General features: G+C 41.3%; 2 long non-coding RNA genes across 2 annotated transcripts; both read left to right on the forward strand.

Annotated features, from left to right (window-relative positions):
- Window positions 1-9,253: 9,253 nt before the first annotated feature.
- Window positions 9,254-9,916, forward strand: LOC121393838. The gene is made up of 3 exons (XR_005961404.1): window positions 9,254-9,399; window positions 9,513-9,595; window positions 9,877-9,916. It is a non-coding gene; the product is annotated as an uncharacterized LOC121393838 (long non-coding RNA).
- Window positions 9,917-10,273: 357 nt separating this feature from the next.
- On the forward strand, window positions 10,274-13,805 carry LOC121393839. Its single transcript, XR_005961405.1, has 2 exons — window positions 10,274-10,319; window positions 13,699-13,805. It is a non-coding gene; the product is annotated as an uncharacterized LOC121393839 (long non-coding RNA).
- Window positions 13,806-14,024: the final 219 nt, after the last annotated feature.

Consider the following 14,024-nt stretch of genomic DNA (forward strand, 5'->3'; position numbering starts at 1 on the left):
AAGACAAAATGAAACATAATGTAAAGTACATACGGCCAATACAGTTTCACAATGAAATGAGCAACACCAGTATTTATTACATACATATTTACCCACAGAGACCATAAACCAACATGTTGCTCACCAACCCATTTCGCAGTAGCCTCAAAGCAGGTGATTATTTTTGAATTCCTGGCTTGGAGGCAAGTTTTGTTTGTATAAAAATCAGGTGTATTAACAAACAGAGCCTCCTGTAGTCTGCCAGCACGTAGGGCTACCAAATAGCCAATCACAACCCTTATTTGGCACCGCCAGGAACTTTTTTATGCCTGTGCTGCTCCCCAACTCTTTTTATACGTGAATGTGGCTCATGTGTAAAAAAAAAAGTAGGGATGCACTGAATCCAGGATTCGGTCTTTTTCAGCAGGATTCAGATTTGGCAAAATGCCCGTCCCGAACCAAATCCGAACCTTAATTTGCATATGCAAATGAAGGGTGGGGAGGGAAATCCGTGACTTTTTGTCACAAAACAAGGAAGTAAAAAATGTTTTCCCATTCCCACCCCTAATTTGCATATGCAAATTAGGATTCGGTTTGGTATTCGGCCGGATCTTTCATGAAGGATACGGGGGTTTGGCCGAATTTGGTGCATCCCTTAAAAAGTTTTGTGACTGCTGCCTTAGAAGAACCGTTCTTATTTTTAGTTTCTTTTTTCATAATTTTTTCTTAAATGTAGGCTTTTAAAATGAACTAAAGGCTGCACTGATTAAGCCTGTGGAGGATGTTTAGTAGGGGCTAACCTCCAAGAATTGTACAACGAATGTATCGGAAAATAAGGGGCAGATTTATCGAATTTCGAGCTATTTTTGTGTACTTCGTCTAGGGAATAGTAAAAATTCGATTTGAATTTGAAAAAAAATTTGAAAATTAGAATATCAAAATTTATCATGTACTGTCTCCTTAAAAATTCGACTTCAACTATTCGCCAGCTAAAACCTGCCGAATTGCTGTTTTAGCCTATGCGGGACCTCCTAGAACCTGTTTGGAGTAAATTGGTGGACTTTTAAAAAATCAACGTTTTTTTCGATTCGGATTCGATCAAATTCGCCAATTCATATGATTCGAATTCGGCTGAATACGGACCTATTAGATTGAAAACGGACCAATAAAACCCTTCAACTTAATTTCGGTTGGTCTTTTTAAATTCGCATTTCAAAGTTTTTCTAATTCGACCCTTGATAAATATGCCCCTTAGAGCTGTAACTGAGCCACTATTACTGCCACTGGTAAACATGTGGTGGGAACATGTGGTGGGACGGGACCAAATTTATGTTTTTGTTTTTTTTATAATTTTAGAGAAACTCTAAAAAATGAAAAGGTTTTGAAAAGGGTCATTATTTTCTGGCTACAATTTTTTTCCCCTTTAAATGAGGATTTAGCTTTTGCAATGTTCGGTGCGTACGGCGTGTGAATAGCTTCTGCTATGAGAAGGTTTTCATTGTACAAAAGCCAAAAGAAACTGTGTGTAATGTTTAGAGACAATACAGAGCGGTGTTGTACTGTCAGGAAACAACAGGCCCTGTTCTACAGCTGCTCACAAATGAATGATTTCACACGTGGCTTCCGTTGCTGTGGTATGGCCCCGCTACAAACCCGCTTCCACAAGAACGGCTCCACCTTATAGTTTTCCTGTCTAAGAAACAGAAATGTCATTTGTTCTGCAGACTTGTCACCGTCCCACAGAAATGACAGGGGTTCAACAGCAAGGCAGTGTTGTAAGGAAACTATCTCAATGTTCAGCACGCTGCCCTACCTGTAATCATTAGATAATACTAAAGTGCTCCAGGCAACAGGCTTTTTATAGAATCCCCACCCGTCTACTTCAAGTGAACCCGTGTGCAGTGCCTAGAAAAGCAAAAGCGGAAGCACGCCGGCAGGATCACGGCTGAAAAATCCAACTTGGCAAAGGGCTTTTAAAGAAGAAGAGGCAGAATAAAATAGATAAAAGCTGCAAAAAAGGGTAAGGGGGGTCCAACTTGTAGTCCCGCTCTCAGAAGCTACAAAATAAAAAAGTGCACTGTGGGTTGTGGCCAATGATTGGCCAATGATTACCGGTATGGGATCCATTTTCCAGAAACCCATTATCCAGAAAGCTCCGTCTCCCATAGGAAGGCCGTCTCCCATAGACTCCATTTTATCCAAATAATCCAAATTTTTGTAATTTCCCTTTTCTCTGTAATAAAACAGTAGCTTGTATTTGATCCCAACTAAGATATACAGTAATTAGGGATGCAGGATTCGGTTCGGGTTTATGCCTTTTTCAGCAGGATTGGGCCGAATCCTTCTGCCTGGCCGAACCGAATCCCAATCTGCATATGTAAATTAGGGACGGAAAGGGAAATCGCATTACTTTTTGTCACAAAACAAGGAAGTAAAAAAAAAGTTTTCCCTTTCCCACACTTTAAGATTCGGTCCGGTATTCGCCCAAATCTTTCGCGAAGGATTCGGGGGTTAGGCTGAATCCAAAATAGTGAATACGGTGCATCCCTAGACATAATTAATCCTTATTGTAAGCAAAACCAGCAGCTACAAAATAAAAAAAAGTGCACTGTGGGTTGCGGCCAATGACTACAGGTATGGGATCCATTTTCCAGAAACCCATGATCCAGAAAGGCCATCTCCCATGTCCCATATACTTTTTCTCAGTAATAATAATAAAACAGTAGCTTGTACTTGATCCCAACTAAGATATAATTAATCCTTATTGGAAGCAAAACCAGCCTATTGGGTTTATTTAATGTTTACATGATTTTCTAGTAGACTTAAGGTATGAAGATCCATACCTGTACTATATAAATGAAACCAATCATTCACAAAATGGCAAAACTAAGGAAAAATTTAGGGATGCACCGAATCCAGGATTCGGTTCGGGATTTCAGCAGGATTCAGATTTGTCTGAATCCTAGTGCCTGGCTGAACTGAATCCAAATCCTAATTTGCATATGTAAATTAGGGGTGGGTAGGGAAATCACATGACTTTTAGTCACAAAAGAAGATTTTTTTTCCACTTTTTCCTTTCCTGCCCCTAATTTGCACATGCAAATTAGGATTCGGTTCGGTATTCGGCCAATCTTTCACCAAGGATTCGGCCGAATCCAAAATAGTGGATGCGGTGCATCCCTAGAAAAATTACAACATTTCGGGTGGGGACCCCCTGTACGAGGTTTAGAAATGGACATTCATAAGAGCAAAAAAAATGTGTATGAAAGCCCACAACAAAAATAAGTAAAGTAGGGGCACCGTACCGTGTTTATCTAACAGTTCATCTTTAACCCTTTAAGTGCCACAGAACGTAGAATCTACGTTCTGAGGCAAAGTAACTTGAAATGCCACAGAACGTAGATTCTACGTTCTGCAGCATTTCCCCCAGGCCAGGAAGCGATGCGCACAAAAAACCGGCGCATCGCTTCTAACACGCACAGATCCCCCTAGGCAACGAGCAGAGGCGGTTCACTTACCGGATCGCTTCCTCGATCGTCCCAGGCAGCCAATGGGAGCAGTGGAGACCACGAGGAGCACACTGATGACGTCTCCACTGCTCCCCCTATAAATAACTCCCCCCAACTGTCACACCTTCCCTCCTGCTGCGCACTTATGGTTGCTGGAGTTCCCCCTGCTGCCTGTCTGAGCTTTGATCGCTGGATTGGTCGCCTGGATTGCCTGGATTCAACATTGTGAGCTGAACTGCACCTCTCTACACCCTTTACTTTACATATTCTCTCTAAAAAAAAAAAATCTTTTTTTTTTCTTTTTTTTTCTTCTGTCTTTGGCCTTAGCACACTTACAGGCAACTTTGCCAAGCTCACACTCACACTCCCACACTCACACACTCACACACACACACTCACACACACACACTCACACTTACACACTTACTTTCTTACTTTTTATCTCTACTTATTTTTTACTTTGCTTTCTTTAGTCATTTGTCTTTATTTGTTGCTCAAACTTTATTTCTGCTCTGATTTGATTGCGTTTTACTGTTTTTTGGCCATTTTCATCATTGGTTTGTGATTTTATTGCACTTTTATTGCGCTATTACTTGTTTTGTTCTCATCCGTTTCTGTTTGCAGTGACGCTGGTGGATCTAGATTTCTGACCACCGATTTCACTCCAATAACTTCATTTTATTGCTTTTAGTGATTTTATTACGTTTATTCTTTATATTTTTCTTTACTGCTGGTTTAGTTTTCTAGAAAAGTTTTCCCCTACCCAAATAACTGTTCACTGTATTGCTTTTGGTGGTTTTATTACGTTTACCCTTTGCATTGTTCTTTGCTGCTAGTTTAGTTCCCCAAAAAACTTTCCATTTGCAGTGACGCTGGTGGATCTATAGTTCTGACCACCAATTTCACTCCAATAACAGTTTTTTTATTGCTTTAGCTGTTTTTACTGCTTGCTTAGTTCCCCCGAAAAAGTTCCCTTTGTAGGTCACTAGAGAATCTAGGACCCTTGACCGCTGATTTTAGTGTATTCGCTGTTCTTTTATTGCTTTGAGTAGTGTTGCATTTTAGTGATTTTTTCAGGAGTTTTCTTTGCACTGTTTATTGCACACTTTATTGCTTGTTTAGTGCCCCAAAAGATAGTTCCCTTTGCTGTGACACCATTTAGTGGTCTTATTCTGTTTTCTGATTTTAGGTGATTGTTCCAGAAAGTCAGGGATTACGTGGATTGTAAACTGTGCCATATCTTTATTCCATAGCATTCCATAAGGTTCATTTGTTCAAGCTCAAGGTTTTTTCCTTCTGCTTGTTTGTATTGGTCATATCTTGCTGCCTTGCTTTTTTTTCTTCTTCTGGTTGTTTCTGTTAGCAGGGGTTAACTGTTGGTCATATCTTGCTGCCTTGCTTTTTTTTTTTCTTCTGGTTGTTTATATTAGCAGGGGTTAACTGTTGGTCATATCTTGCTGCCTTGCTTTTTTTTCTTCTTCTGGTTGTTTCTGTTAGCAGGGGTTAACTGTTGGTCATATCTTGCAGCCTTGCTTTTTTTTTTTCTTCTGGTTGTTTATATTAGCAGGGGTTAACTGTTGGTCATATCTTGCTGCCTTGCTTTTTTTTTTTCTTCTGGTTGTTTCTGTTAGCAGGGGTTAACTTTTGGTCATATCTTGCAGCCTTGCTTTTTTTTTTCTTCTGGTTGTTTATATTAGCAGGGGTCTCAGTCATCTTGCTGTCTTGCTTTTTTTTTTTTTTTTTTATTCTGGTTGTTTCTGTTAGCAGGGGTTAACTGTTGGTCATATCTTGCAGCCTTGCTTTTTTTTTTTCTTCTGGTTGTTTATATTAGCAGGGGTCTCAGTCATCTTGCTGGCTTGCTTTTTTTTTTTTTTCTTGTGGTTGATTGTATTAGCTTTTTTTTTTATTTGTTTGACTTGCCTATTGATTCTTAGCTTTGTAGTTGTCTGTAAATTTCTGGCACAATGGCCAAACGGTTTTATACCGCTGAGGAAGCGGCTAGGTATTGCGAGGACTCCAGCTCAGAGGAATTTAGCAATTCCGATTCTGAGTATGTCCCATCTGATGACTCTAGTGAGGAATCAGAGATTGGTGATAGCAGCACTATTAGCGCAGAGGCTAGTAGTGGCGGCACGCTTACTGCTGAAGAAGCAGAGGAAGAGGCAGAGGCAGAGGCTGGTGGCAGTGTGCCAGATGCACCCATGGAGGTTGAAGAGGGTGAGGGTAGTGATGATGCAGCAGTTGGAGCGCCTATGTGGGGGCCTCCCTGTAATTATGCCCCCGAAATTCCCCCATTCACTGCAGTCGCGGGCGTCAAGGTGGACACCACTAACTTTCAAATTATAGATTTCTTCAATCTTTTTATCACAGAGGCCATCCTACAGGACATGGTCCAGTACACAAATTTATACGCTGAGCAGTATCTTGCCAGCCACCCTTTACCAGGGTATTCAAGAGCCCAGGCGTGGTATCCCACTACTGTAAATGAAATCAAAAGATTCCTGGCGCTCACATTGGCAATGGGACTCGTAGAACGCAATACCTTAGCTTCATACTGGGATACCACTACAGTCCTTTCCATCCCTCTTTTTTCAGCCGTTATGCCAAGAAACCGCTACCAAATTTTACTGCGGTTTCTTCATTTTAGCAACAATGCAGCGGCTGTTCCCCCTAATGAGCCCGGTCACGACAGGCTTTACAAATTGAGGCCCCTTATAGATAGCCTGTCTCAGCGCTTCGCAGAGGTCTACACCCCCTCCCAAAATATATGTGTGGACGAGTCCCTTTTGCTCTTCAAAGGGCGCCTAAGATTCCGCCAATACATCCCTAGTAAGCGTTCTCGCTATGGGATGAAATTTTACAAACTCTGCGAAAGCAGCACGGGCTATACTAATTCTTTCATGTTCTATGAGGGAAAGGACACTAATTTGGACCCCCCCGGTTGTCCCCTTGATTTGACTGCCAGTGGTAAAATTGTCTGGGAGCTCATATCTCCACTGTTGGGCCGAGGTTACCACTTATACGTGGATAACTTCTACACTAGCGTCCCCTTATTTAGAACGCTTTACTGGTTGGACACCCCAGCCTGTGGCACCGTTAGGCAAAACCGCAAAGGACTGCCTAAGGAACTGGTGCAAAAGAAATTAAAACGTGGAGAAGTTTATGCTCTTAGAAGTGATGAGCTCCTGGCACTAAAATTTGCAGACACAAAAAATGTTTGTATGCTTACTACTATCCACAATGAGAGTGTAGTTGTCCAACACAGACGTGGCAGGCCCGCAAAATCAAAGCCACTCTGTTGTAAAGAATATAGTAAGCATATGGGTGGCGTTGATAAAACAGACCAAATTCAAACTTACTATGACGCCACCAGAAAAACCAGGGCCTGGTACAAAAAAGCAGCAATTTACATGATTCAAATGGCCCTTTATAATTCCTATGTCGTTTACAAGGCGGCAGTACCAGGCCCAAAATTGTCTTTATACAATTATCTGCTGCAACTGCTCCCTGCCCTTTTGTTTGGTGATGTACAGGAGGTTCCAGAAATGCCTGGCAATGACAATGTTGCCCGAATGGTGGGTAAGCATTTCATTGCACAAATTCCACCAACTCCTAATAAAAGATATGCCCAGAGAACTTGTAAGGTTTGCCGTTCCAGGGGTGTTCGAAAAGATGTGCGATATTTTTGTCCCAAGTGTCCTAGCAAGCCTGCTTTGTGTTTCCAACCCTGTTTTGAGGTGTACCACACTGTGGTACACTACGAGAGGCCATGAGTTGTGTTGGTAGGTTAGGGTTCTCTGGGTTTGTTGGTGGTAAAAGGATGTAGTAAACTTGGCATGCTCTGTTTTTATGCACATGCTGGCAAAGTGATGCTTTTTATTTCGTGTTTTTTTGAAGTTGTGATTGTGCAGTGGTTTTTCAGGTTCAAGCCCCTTTTGAGATATAACATTTCACACGCTAGGTGTCTATGCACACGCTAGCAATAACTGGTTAGGTGTGCTGGCAAAACGATGTGCTTTTTCTTTTGTATTTTGTGCAGTGGTTTTTCAGGTTCAAGACTCGGCAGACAGACGGCACTTCTGGAATAGGTTTATTGGGGTTGCTGCTGTAAAAACCTAACGTGTTTCGGGAGTAGATCCCTTAGTCATAGGTCCTATGACTAAGGGATCTACTCCCGAAACGCGTTAGGTTTTTACAGCAGCAACCCCAATAAACCTATTCCAGAAGTGCCGCCTGTCTGTCGAGTTTTGTAGCGTCCACAGTGGGGACACTGTTTGACTGAGCACCTGGATATAGGCAAGAGCGATGAACAGTAGCGGTCCTTCTTTGTTCTTTATTTTCAGGTTCAAGCCCCTTATTGAGATCTAACATTTTACGCTCTAGGTTTTTATGCACACGCTAGCGATAACTGGTTAGGTGTGCTGGCAGAATGATGCGCTTTTTTGTGTTTTGTGCAGTGGTTTTTTGGATTCAAGCCCCCCATCGAGTTCTAACATTTCACGCTCTAGGTTTTTATGCATGAACTAGCAATAACTGGTTATATGTGCTGGCAAAATGATGTGCATTTCTTTTGTTTTGTGCAGTGGTTTTTCAGATTCAAGCCCCCCTTGAGATTTAACATTTTGGCAGGTACCTACTTGGCTTATAACTAGGTTATAGATATTGGTAATCTATAGATATTGATAAAAAAAGTTTGACGATGCAAAAGTTGGCATTTTTTTTTCTGTATAGTAGTGATCTTGGTAGTGATTTATGGTGTAGAATTTGGCACAGGGTGAGCAATTTTTTTGTGCAGTGTAGCAGTAAAAACAATTGTATGTAGGTTTGTTCTTAGTCTATGCATTCAGTTTTTGTGTTGAGCTATGGTGCTTTAGGCCAGTTGTAGTTTTATGGATAGCATTTGTATTGCGCTGGTGCAATAGCAAACTGAGGTGCTGGTTGGTCGAGAGGGCGCACGATAGAACTTGTGGTGTGTGATGAATACATGGGATGATGTGCATCTCTAATGCTGATGCCACAAGTTTTTTTTTTTACTGGCACCTCAAAAGCTCCTCTATCAGCGCATTTATCTATAGTTTTGTCTGTATTTCTGGGCAACATTTGCATTTGTTTTTGTAGATTTAGGCATCTCTGGATTTGTGGGTAGCATGTCTTCAGTTTTCGGTTTTTGAGCACAGGGTGGCGGAACACTATGGTCTTCCATTTAGAATTGTTTATAGTGTAGGCATTCAGAATCTTTTTCCCGAAAAGTTGTGGTTGGAACAATCCATTTTTTTTGTACTTGTAGCGCACATTGAATATTTATGCAGTAATTAGGTTGGACAAGTTGCAGTGGCTCTGTGAATAGGAATAGTACTTTGATCACGTGCCATGTCTGCCACCAGTAGGGCACCAGCTTTTTTACAAACTTCTGGTGTGCACTTCTTAGGACACTTGCATAATTTATGGGTCAAATGTACTATGGATTCTTGCAAAAATTAAGTTTTGTCCAAACGATCTCCACCTGTGTAGCTCACTTTCCTACTCAGGCCACACCAGCCAGGCCAAACTTTTACTCATGCAAAAAATGTAGGATAGGAAGGAGCATTACAATCCGCAGACTTGGCTGCAAAATACCTTTATTGTCACAGCATGTTTCGGATCATCATGGATCCTTTTTCAAGTGAGGATCCATGATGATCCGAAACATGTTGTGACAATAAAGGTATTTTGCAGCCAAGTCTGCGGATTGTAATGCTCCTTCCTATCCTACATTTTTTGCATGAGTACTATGGATTCTGTTGGTAAATATATTTGCAAATGTGGTACAGATTTTGTCATTGGTGAAGTGTACGAAGAAGCACAACAGGACAGATGAAGTCGTTGCACAACAGGACAGATGAAACTCAGACGCTCCACTAAATCGAAAAGGGTGAGTGAAATATATTTTTGGGGTAGTGGGGCCCAGATGCAGATCCATCAGAGTAGTCCCAAAATTATTGGGTATAAATCTAACTTTGTAAATTGTCTTTTCCTTTATTTCAGACCAAAGCACTGAGTTCTACAAAGGATTGTGGCCACAATTATCCACGTAGTAAAGCAGGAATGGCATCTCTGAATAGTTGAAGGTGTTTATTTTCAAGATATCTATAGTTTGTGGGGGTTATTTTATTGGTTAGGGACAGTTTAGGATAAAATATGGATGCATTCACATAACTTCACAGCCCGAATATTATGCATTGTGCCTGTGTTGGGGTGTTGGGTGGCTGCGTCTCTATGTGTATCCATACATATGGGGTATCGTTTTATTCAGGGGAACTTGCAGATTGCCATTGAGCAGGTTTTTGTTAGTTGTCATGGAAACTTAGGGAGAAATCGAACTTTGTAACTCTCTTTTCCTTTATTTCAGACCAAATCGCTGTCTTCTACAAAGAACTGCGGCCACAATTCTCTGTGTAGAAAAGAAAGAATGGCATCTTTGAAAAGCTGAAGAAGTGTACTTTTAGGAAATAGATGGCTTGTGGGGGTTATTTCACAGGTAAGGGGCAGTTTAGAATGAAAAGAGTTGAGAACTGCACATAAATTCACAGCCCCAATTTTATGCATTGTGCCTGTTTTGAGGTGTTCGGTGGCTGCGTCTCTATGTGTATCCATACGTATGGAGTATCGTTCTATTCAGGGGAACTTGCAGATTGTCATTGAGCAGGTTTTTTTTAGTTGCCATGGAAACTTAGGGAGAAATCGAACTTTTTAACTCTCTTATCCTTTATTTCAGACCAAATCGCTGACTTCTACGAACGACTGCAGACACAATCCTCCATGTAGAAAAGCAAGAATGGCATCTTTGAATAGGTGAAGAAGTGTACTTTTCGGACATATATGGTTTGTGGGGGTTATTTCACAGTTTGGGGGGTGTTTAGACTGAAAAACTGCAAGTAGTACACATAGAGAGCAGCCCCCAGATTTTCAACTGCAATTGCCCTTATGCGTTGCTCCTGTTTTGGGGTGTTTGGGGGCTACGTCTCTATGTTTATCCATACATATGGGGTATTGTTCTATTCAGGGGAACTTGCAGATTGTCATTGAGCAGGTTTTTTTTAGTTGCCATGGAAACTTAGGGAGAAATCGAACTTTGTAACTCTTTTTTCCTTTATTTCAGACCAAACCGCTGACTTCTACGAACGACTGCGGACCCAATCCTCCATGTAGAAAAGCAAGAATGGCATCTTTGAATAGGTGAAGAAGTGTACTTTTCGGACATATATGGTTTGCAGGGGTTATTTTACAGTTTGGGGGGTGTTTAGACTGAAAAACTACAAGTAGTACACATAGAGCGCAGCCCCCAGATTTTCAACTGCAATTGGCCTTATGCGTTGCTCCTGTTTTGGGGTGTTTGGGGGCTGCGTCTCTATGTTTATCCATACATATGGGGTATTGTTCTATTCAGGAGAACTTGCAGATTGTCATTGAGCAGGTTTTTTTTAGTTGCCATGGAAACTTAGGGAGAAATTGAACTTTGTAACTCTTTTTTCCTTTATTTCAGACCAAATCGCTGACTTCTACGAACGACTGCGGACCCAATCCTCCATGTAGAAAAGCAAGACTGGCATCTTTGAATAGGTGAAGAAGTGTACTTTTCGGACATATATGGTTTGTAGGGGTTATTTTACAGTTTGGGGGGTGTTTAGACTGAAAAACTACAAGTAGTACACATAGAGCGCAGCCCCCAGATTTTCAACTGCAATTGGCCTTATGCGTTGCTCCTGTTTTGGGGTGTTTGGGGGCTGCGTCTCTATGTTTATCCATACATATGGGGTATTGTTCTATTCAGGAGAACTTGCAGATTGTCATTGAGCAGGTTTTTTTTAGTTGCCATGGAAACTTAGGGAGAAATTGAACTTTGTAACTCTTTTTTCCTTTATTTCAGACCAAATCGCTGACTTCTACGAACGACTGCGGACCCAATCCTCCATGTAGAAAAGCAAGACTGGCATCTTTGAATAGGTGAAGAAGTGTACTTTTCAGACATATATGGTTTGTAGGGGTTATTTTACAGTTTGGGGGGTGTTTAGACTGAAAAACTACAAGTAGTACACATAGAGCGCTGCCCCCAGATTTTCAACTGCAATTGCCCTTATGCGTTGCTCCTGTTTTGGGGTGTTTGGGTGCTGCGTCTCTATGTTTATCCATACATATGGGGTATTGTTCTATTCAGGAGAACTTGCAGATTGTCATTGAGCAGGTTTTTTTTAGTTGCCATGGAAACTTAGGGAGAAATCGAACTTTGTAACTCTTTTTTCCTTTATTTCAGACCAAATCGCTGACTTCTACGAACGACTGCGGACCCAATCCTCCATGTAGAAAAGCAAGAATGGCATCTTTGAATAGGTGAAGAAGTGTACTTTTCGGACATATATGGTTTGTAGGGGTTATTTTACAGTTTGGGGGGTGTTTAGACTGAAAAACTACAAGTAGTGCACATAGAGAGCAGCCCCCAGATTTTCAACTGCAATTGGCCTTATGCGTTGCTCCGGTTTTGGGGTGTTTGGGGGCTGCGTCTCTATGTTTATCCATACATATGGGGTATTGTTCTATTCAGGAGAACTTGCAGATTGTCATTGAGCAGGTTTTTTTTAGTTGCCATGGAAACTTAGGGAGAAATCGAACTTTGTAATTCTTTTTTCCTTTATTTCAGACCATATCGCTGACTTCTACGAACGACTGCGGACCCAATCCTCCATGTAGAAAAGCAAGAATGGCATCTTTGAATAGGTGAAGAAGTGTACTTTTCGGACATATATGGTTTGCAGGGGTTATTTTACAGTTTGGGGGGTGTTTAGACTGAAAAACTACAAGTAGTACACATAGAGCGCAGCCCCCAGATTTTCAACTGCAATTGCCCTTATGCGTTGCTCCTGTTTTGGGGTGTTTGGCGGCTGCGTCTCTATGTTTAACCAAACATATGGGGTATTGTTCTATTCAGGAGAACTTGCAGATTGTCATTGAGCAGGTTTTTTTTAGTTGCCATGGAAACTTAGGGAGAAATTGAACTTTGTAACTCTTTTTTCCTTTATTTCAGACCAAATCGCTGACTTCTATGAACGACTGCGGACCCAATCCTCCATGTAGAAAAGCAAGAATGGCATCTTTGAATAGGTGAAGAAGTGTACTTTTTGGACATATATGGTTTGTAGGGGTTATTTTACAGTTTGGGGGGTGTTTAGACTGAAAAACTACAAGTAGTACACATAGAGCGCAGCCCCCAGATTTTCAACTGCAATTACCTTTATGTGTTGCTCCTGTTTTAGGGTGTTTGGGGGCTGCGTCTCTATGTTTATCCATACATATGGGGTATTGTTCTATTCAGGAGAACTTGCAGATTGTCATTGAGCAGGTTTTTTTTAGTTGCCATGGAAATTTAGGGAGAAATTGAACTTTGTAACTCTTTTTTCCTTTATTTCAGACCAAATCGCTGACTTCTACGAACGACTGCGGACACAATCCTCCATGTAGAAAAGCAAGAATGGCATCTTTGAATAGGTGAAGAAGTGTACTTTTCGGACATATATGGTTTGTAGGGGTTATTTTACAGTTTGGGGGGTGTTTAGACTGAAAAACTAAAAGTAGTACACATAGAGCGCAGCCCCCAGATTTTCAACTGCAATTACCCTTATGCGTTGCTCCTGTTTTAGGGTGTTTGGGGGCTGCCTCTCTATGTTTATCCATACATATGGGGTATCGTTCTATTCAGGAGAACTTGCAGATTGTCATTGAGCAGGTTTTTTTTAGTTGCCATGGAAACTTAGGGAGAAATTGAACTTTGTAACTCTTTTTTCCTTTATTTCAGACCAAATCGCTGACTTCTACGAACGACTGCGGACACAATCCTCCATGTAGAAAAGCAAGAATGGCATCTTTGAATAGGTGAAGAAGTGTACTTTTCGGACATATATGGTTTGTAGGGGTTATTTTACAGCTTGGGGGGTGTTTAGACTGAAAAACTAAAAGTAGTACACATAGAGCGCAGCCCCCAGATTTTCAACTGCAATTACCCTTATGCGTTGCTCCTGTTTTAGGGTGTTTGGGGGCTGCGTCTCTATGTTTATCCATACATATGGGGTATCGTTCTATTCAGGGGAACCTGCAGATTGTTATTGAGCAGGTTTTTGTTAGTTGCCATGGAAACTTAGGGAGAAATCTAACTTTGGAACTCTTTTTTCATTTATTTCAGACCAAATCGCTGACTTCTCCGAATGACTGCGCCCACAATTTTCCGTGTAGAAAAGCAACAATCGCATCTTTGAATAGCTGAAGAAGTGCACTTTTCGGACATATATGGTTTGTGGGGGTTATTTCACAGTTTGGGGGTGTTTAGACTGAAGAACTGCAAGTAGTACACATAGAGCGCAGCCCCCAGATTTTCAACTGCAATTGCCCTTATGCGTTGCTCCTGTTTTGGGGTATTTGGGGGCTGCGTCTCTATGTGTATCCATACATATGGGGTATCGTTTTATTCAAGAGAAGTTTGTCTTTCAAATTGTCTGTAGTTATAGCATT

The sequence above is a fragment of the Xenopus laevis genome, chromosome 5L, assembly GCF_017654675.1.
Source record: "Xenopus laevis strain J_2021 chromosome 5L, Xenopus_laevis_v10.1, whole genome shotgun sequence".
Taxonomy (NCBI): domain Eukaryota; kingdom Metazoa; phylum Chordata; class Amphibia; order Anura; family Pipidae; genus Xenopus; species Xenopus laevis.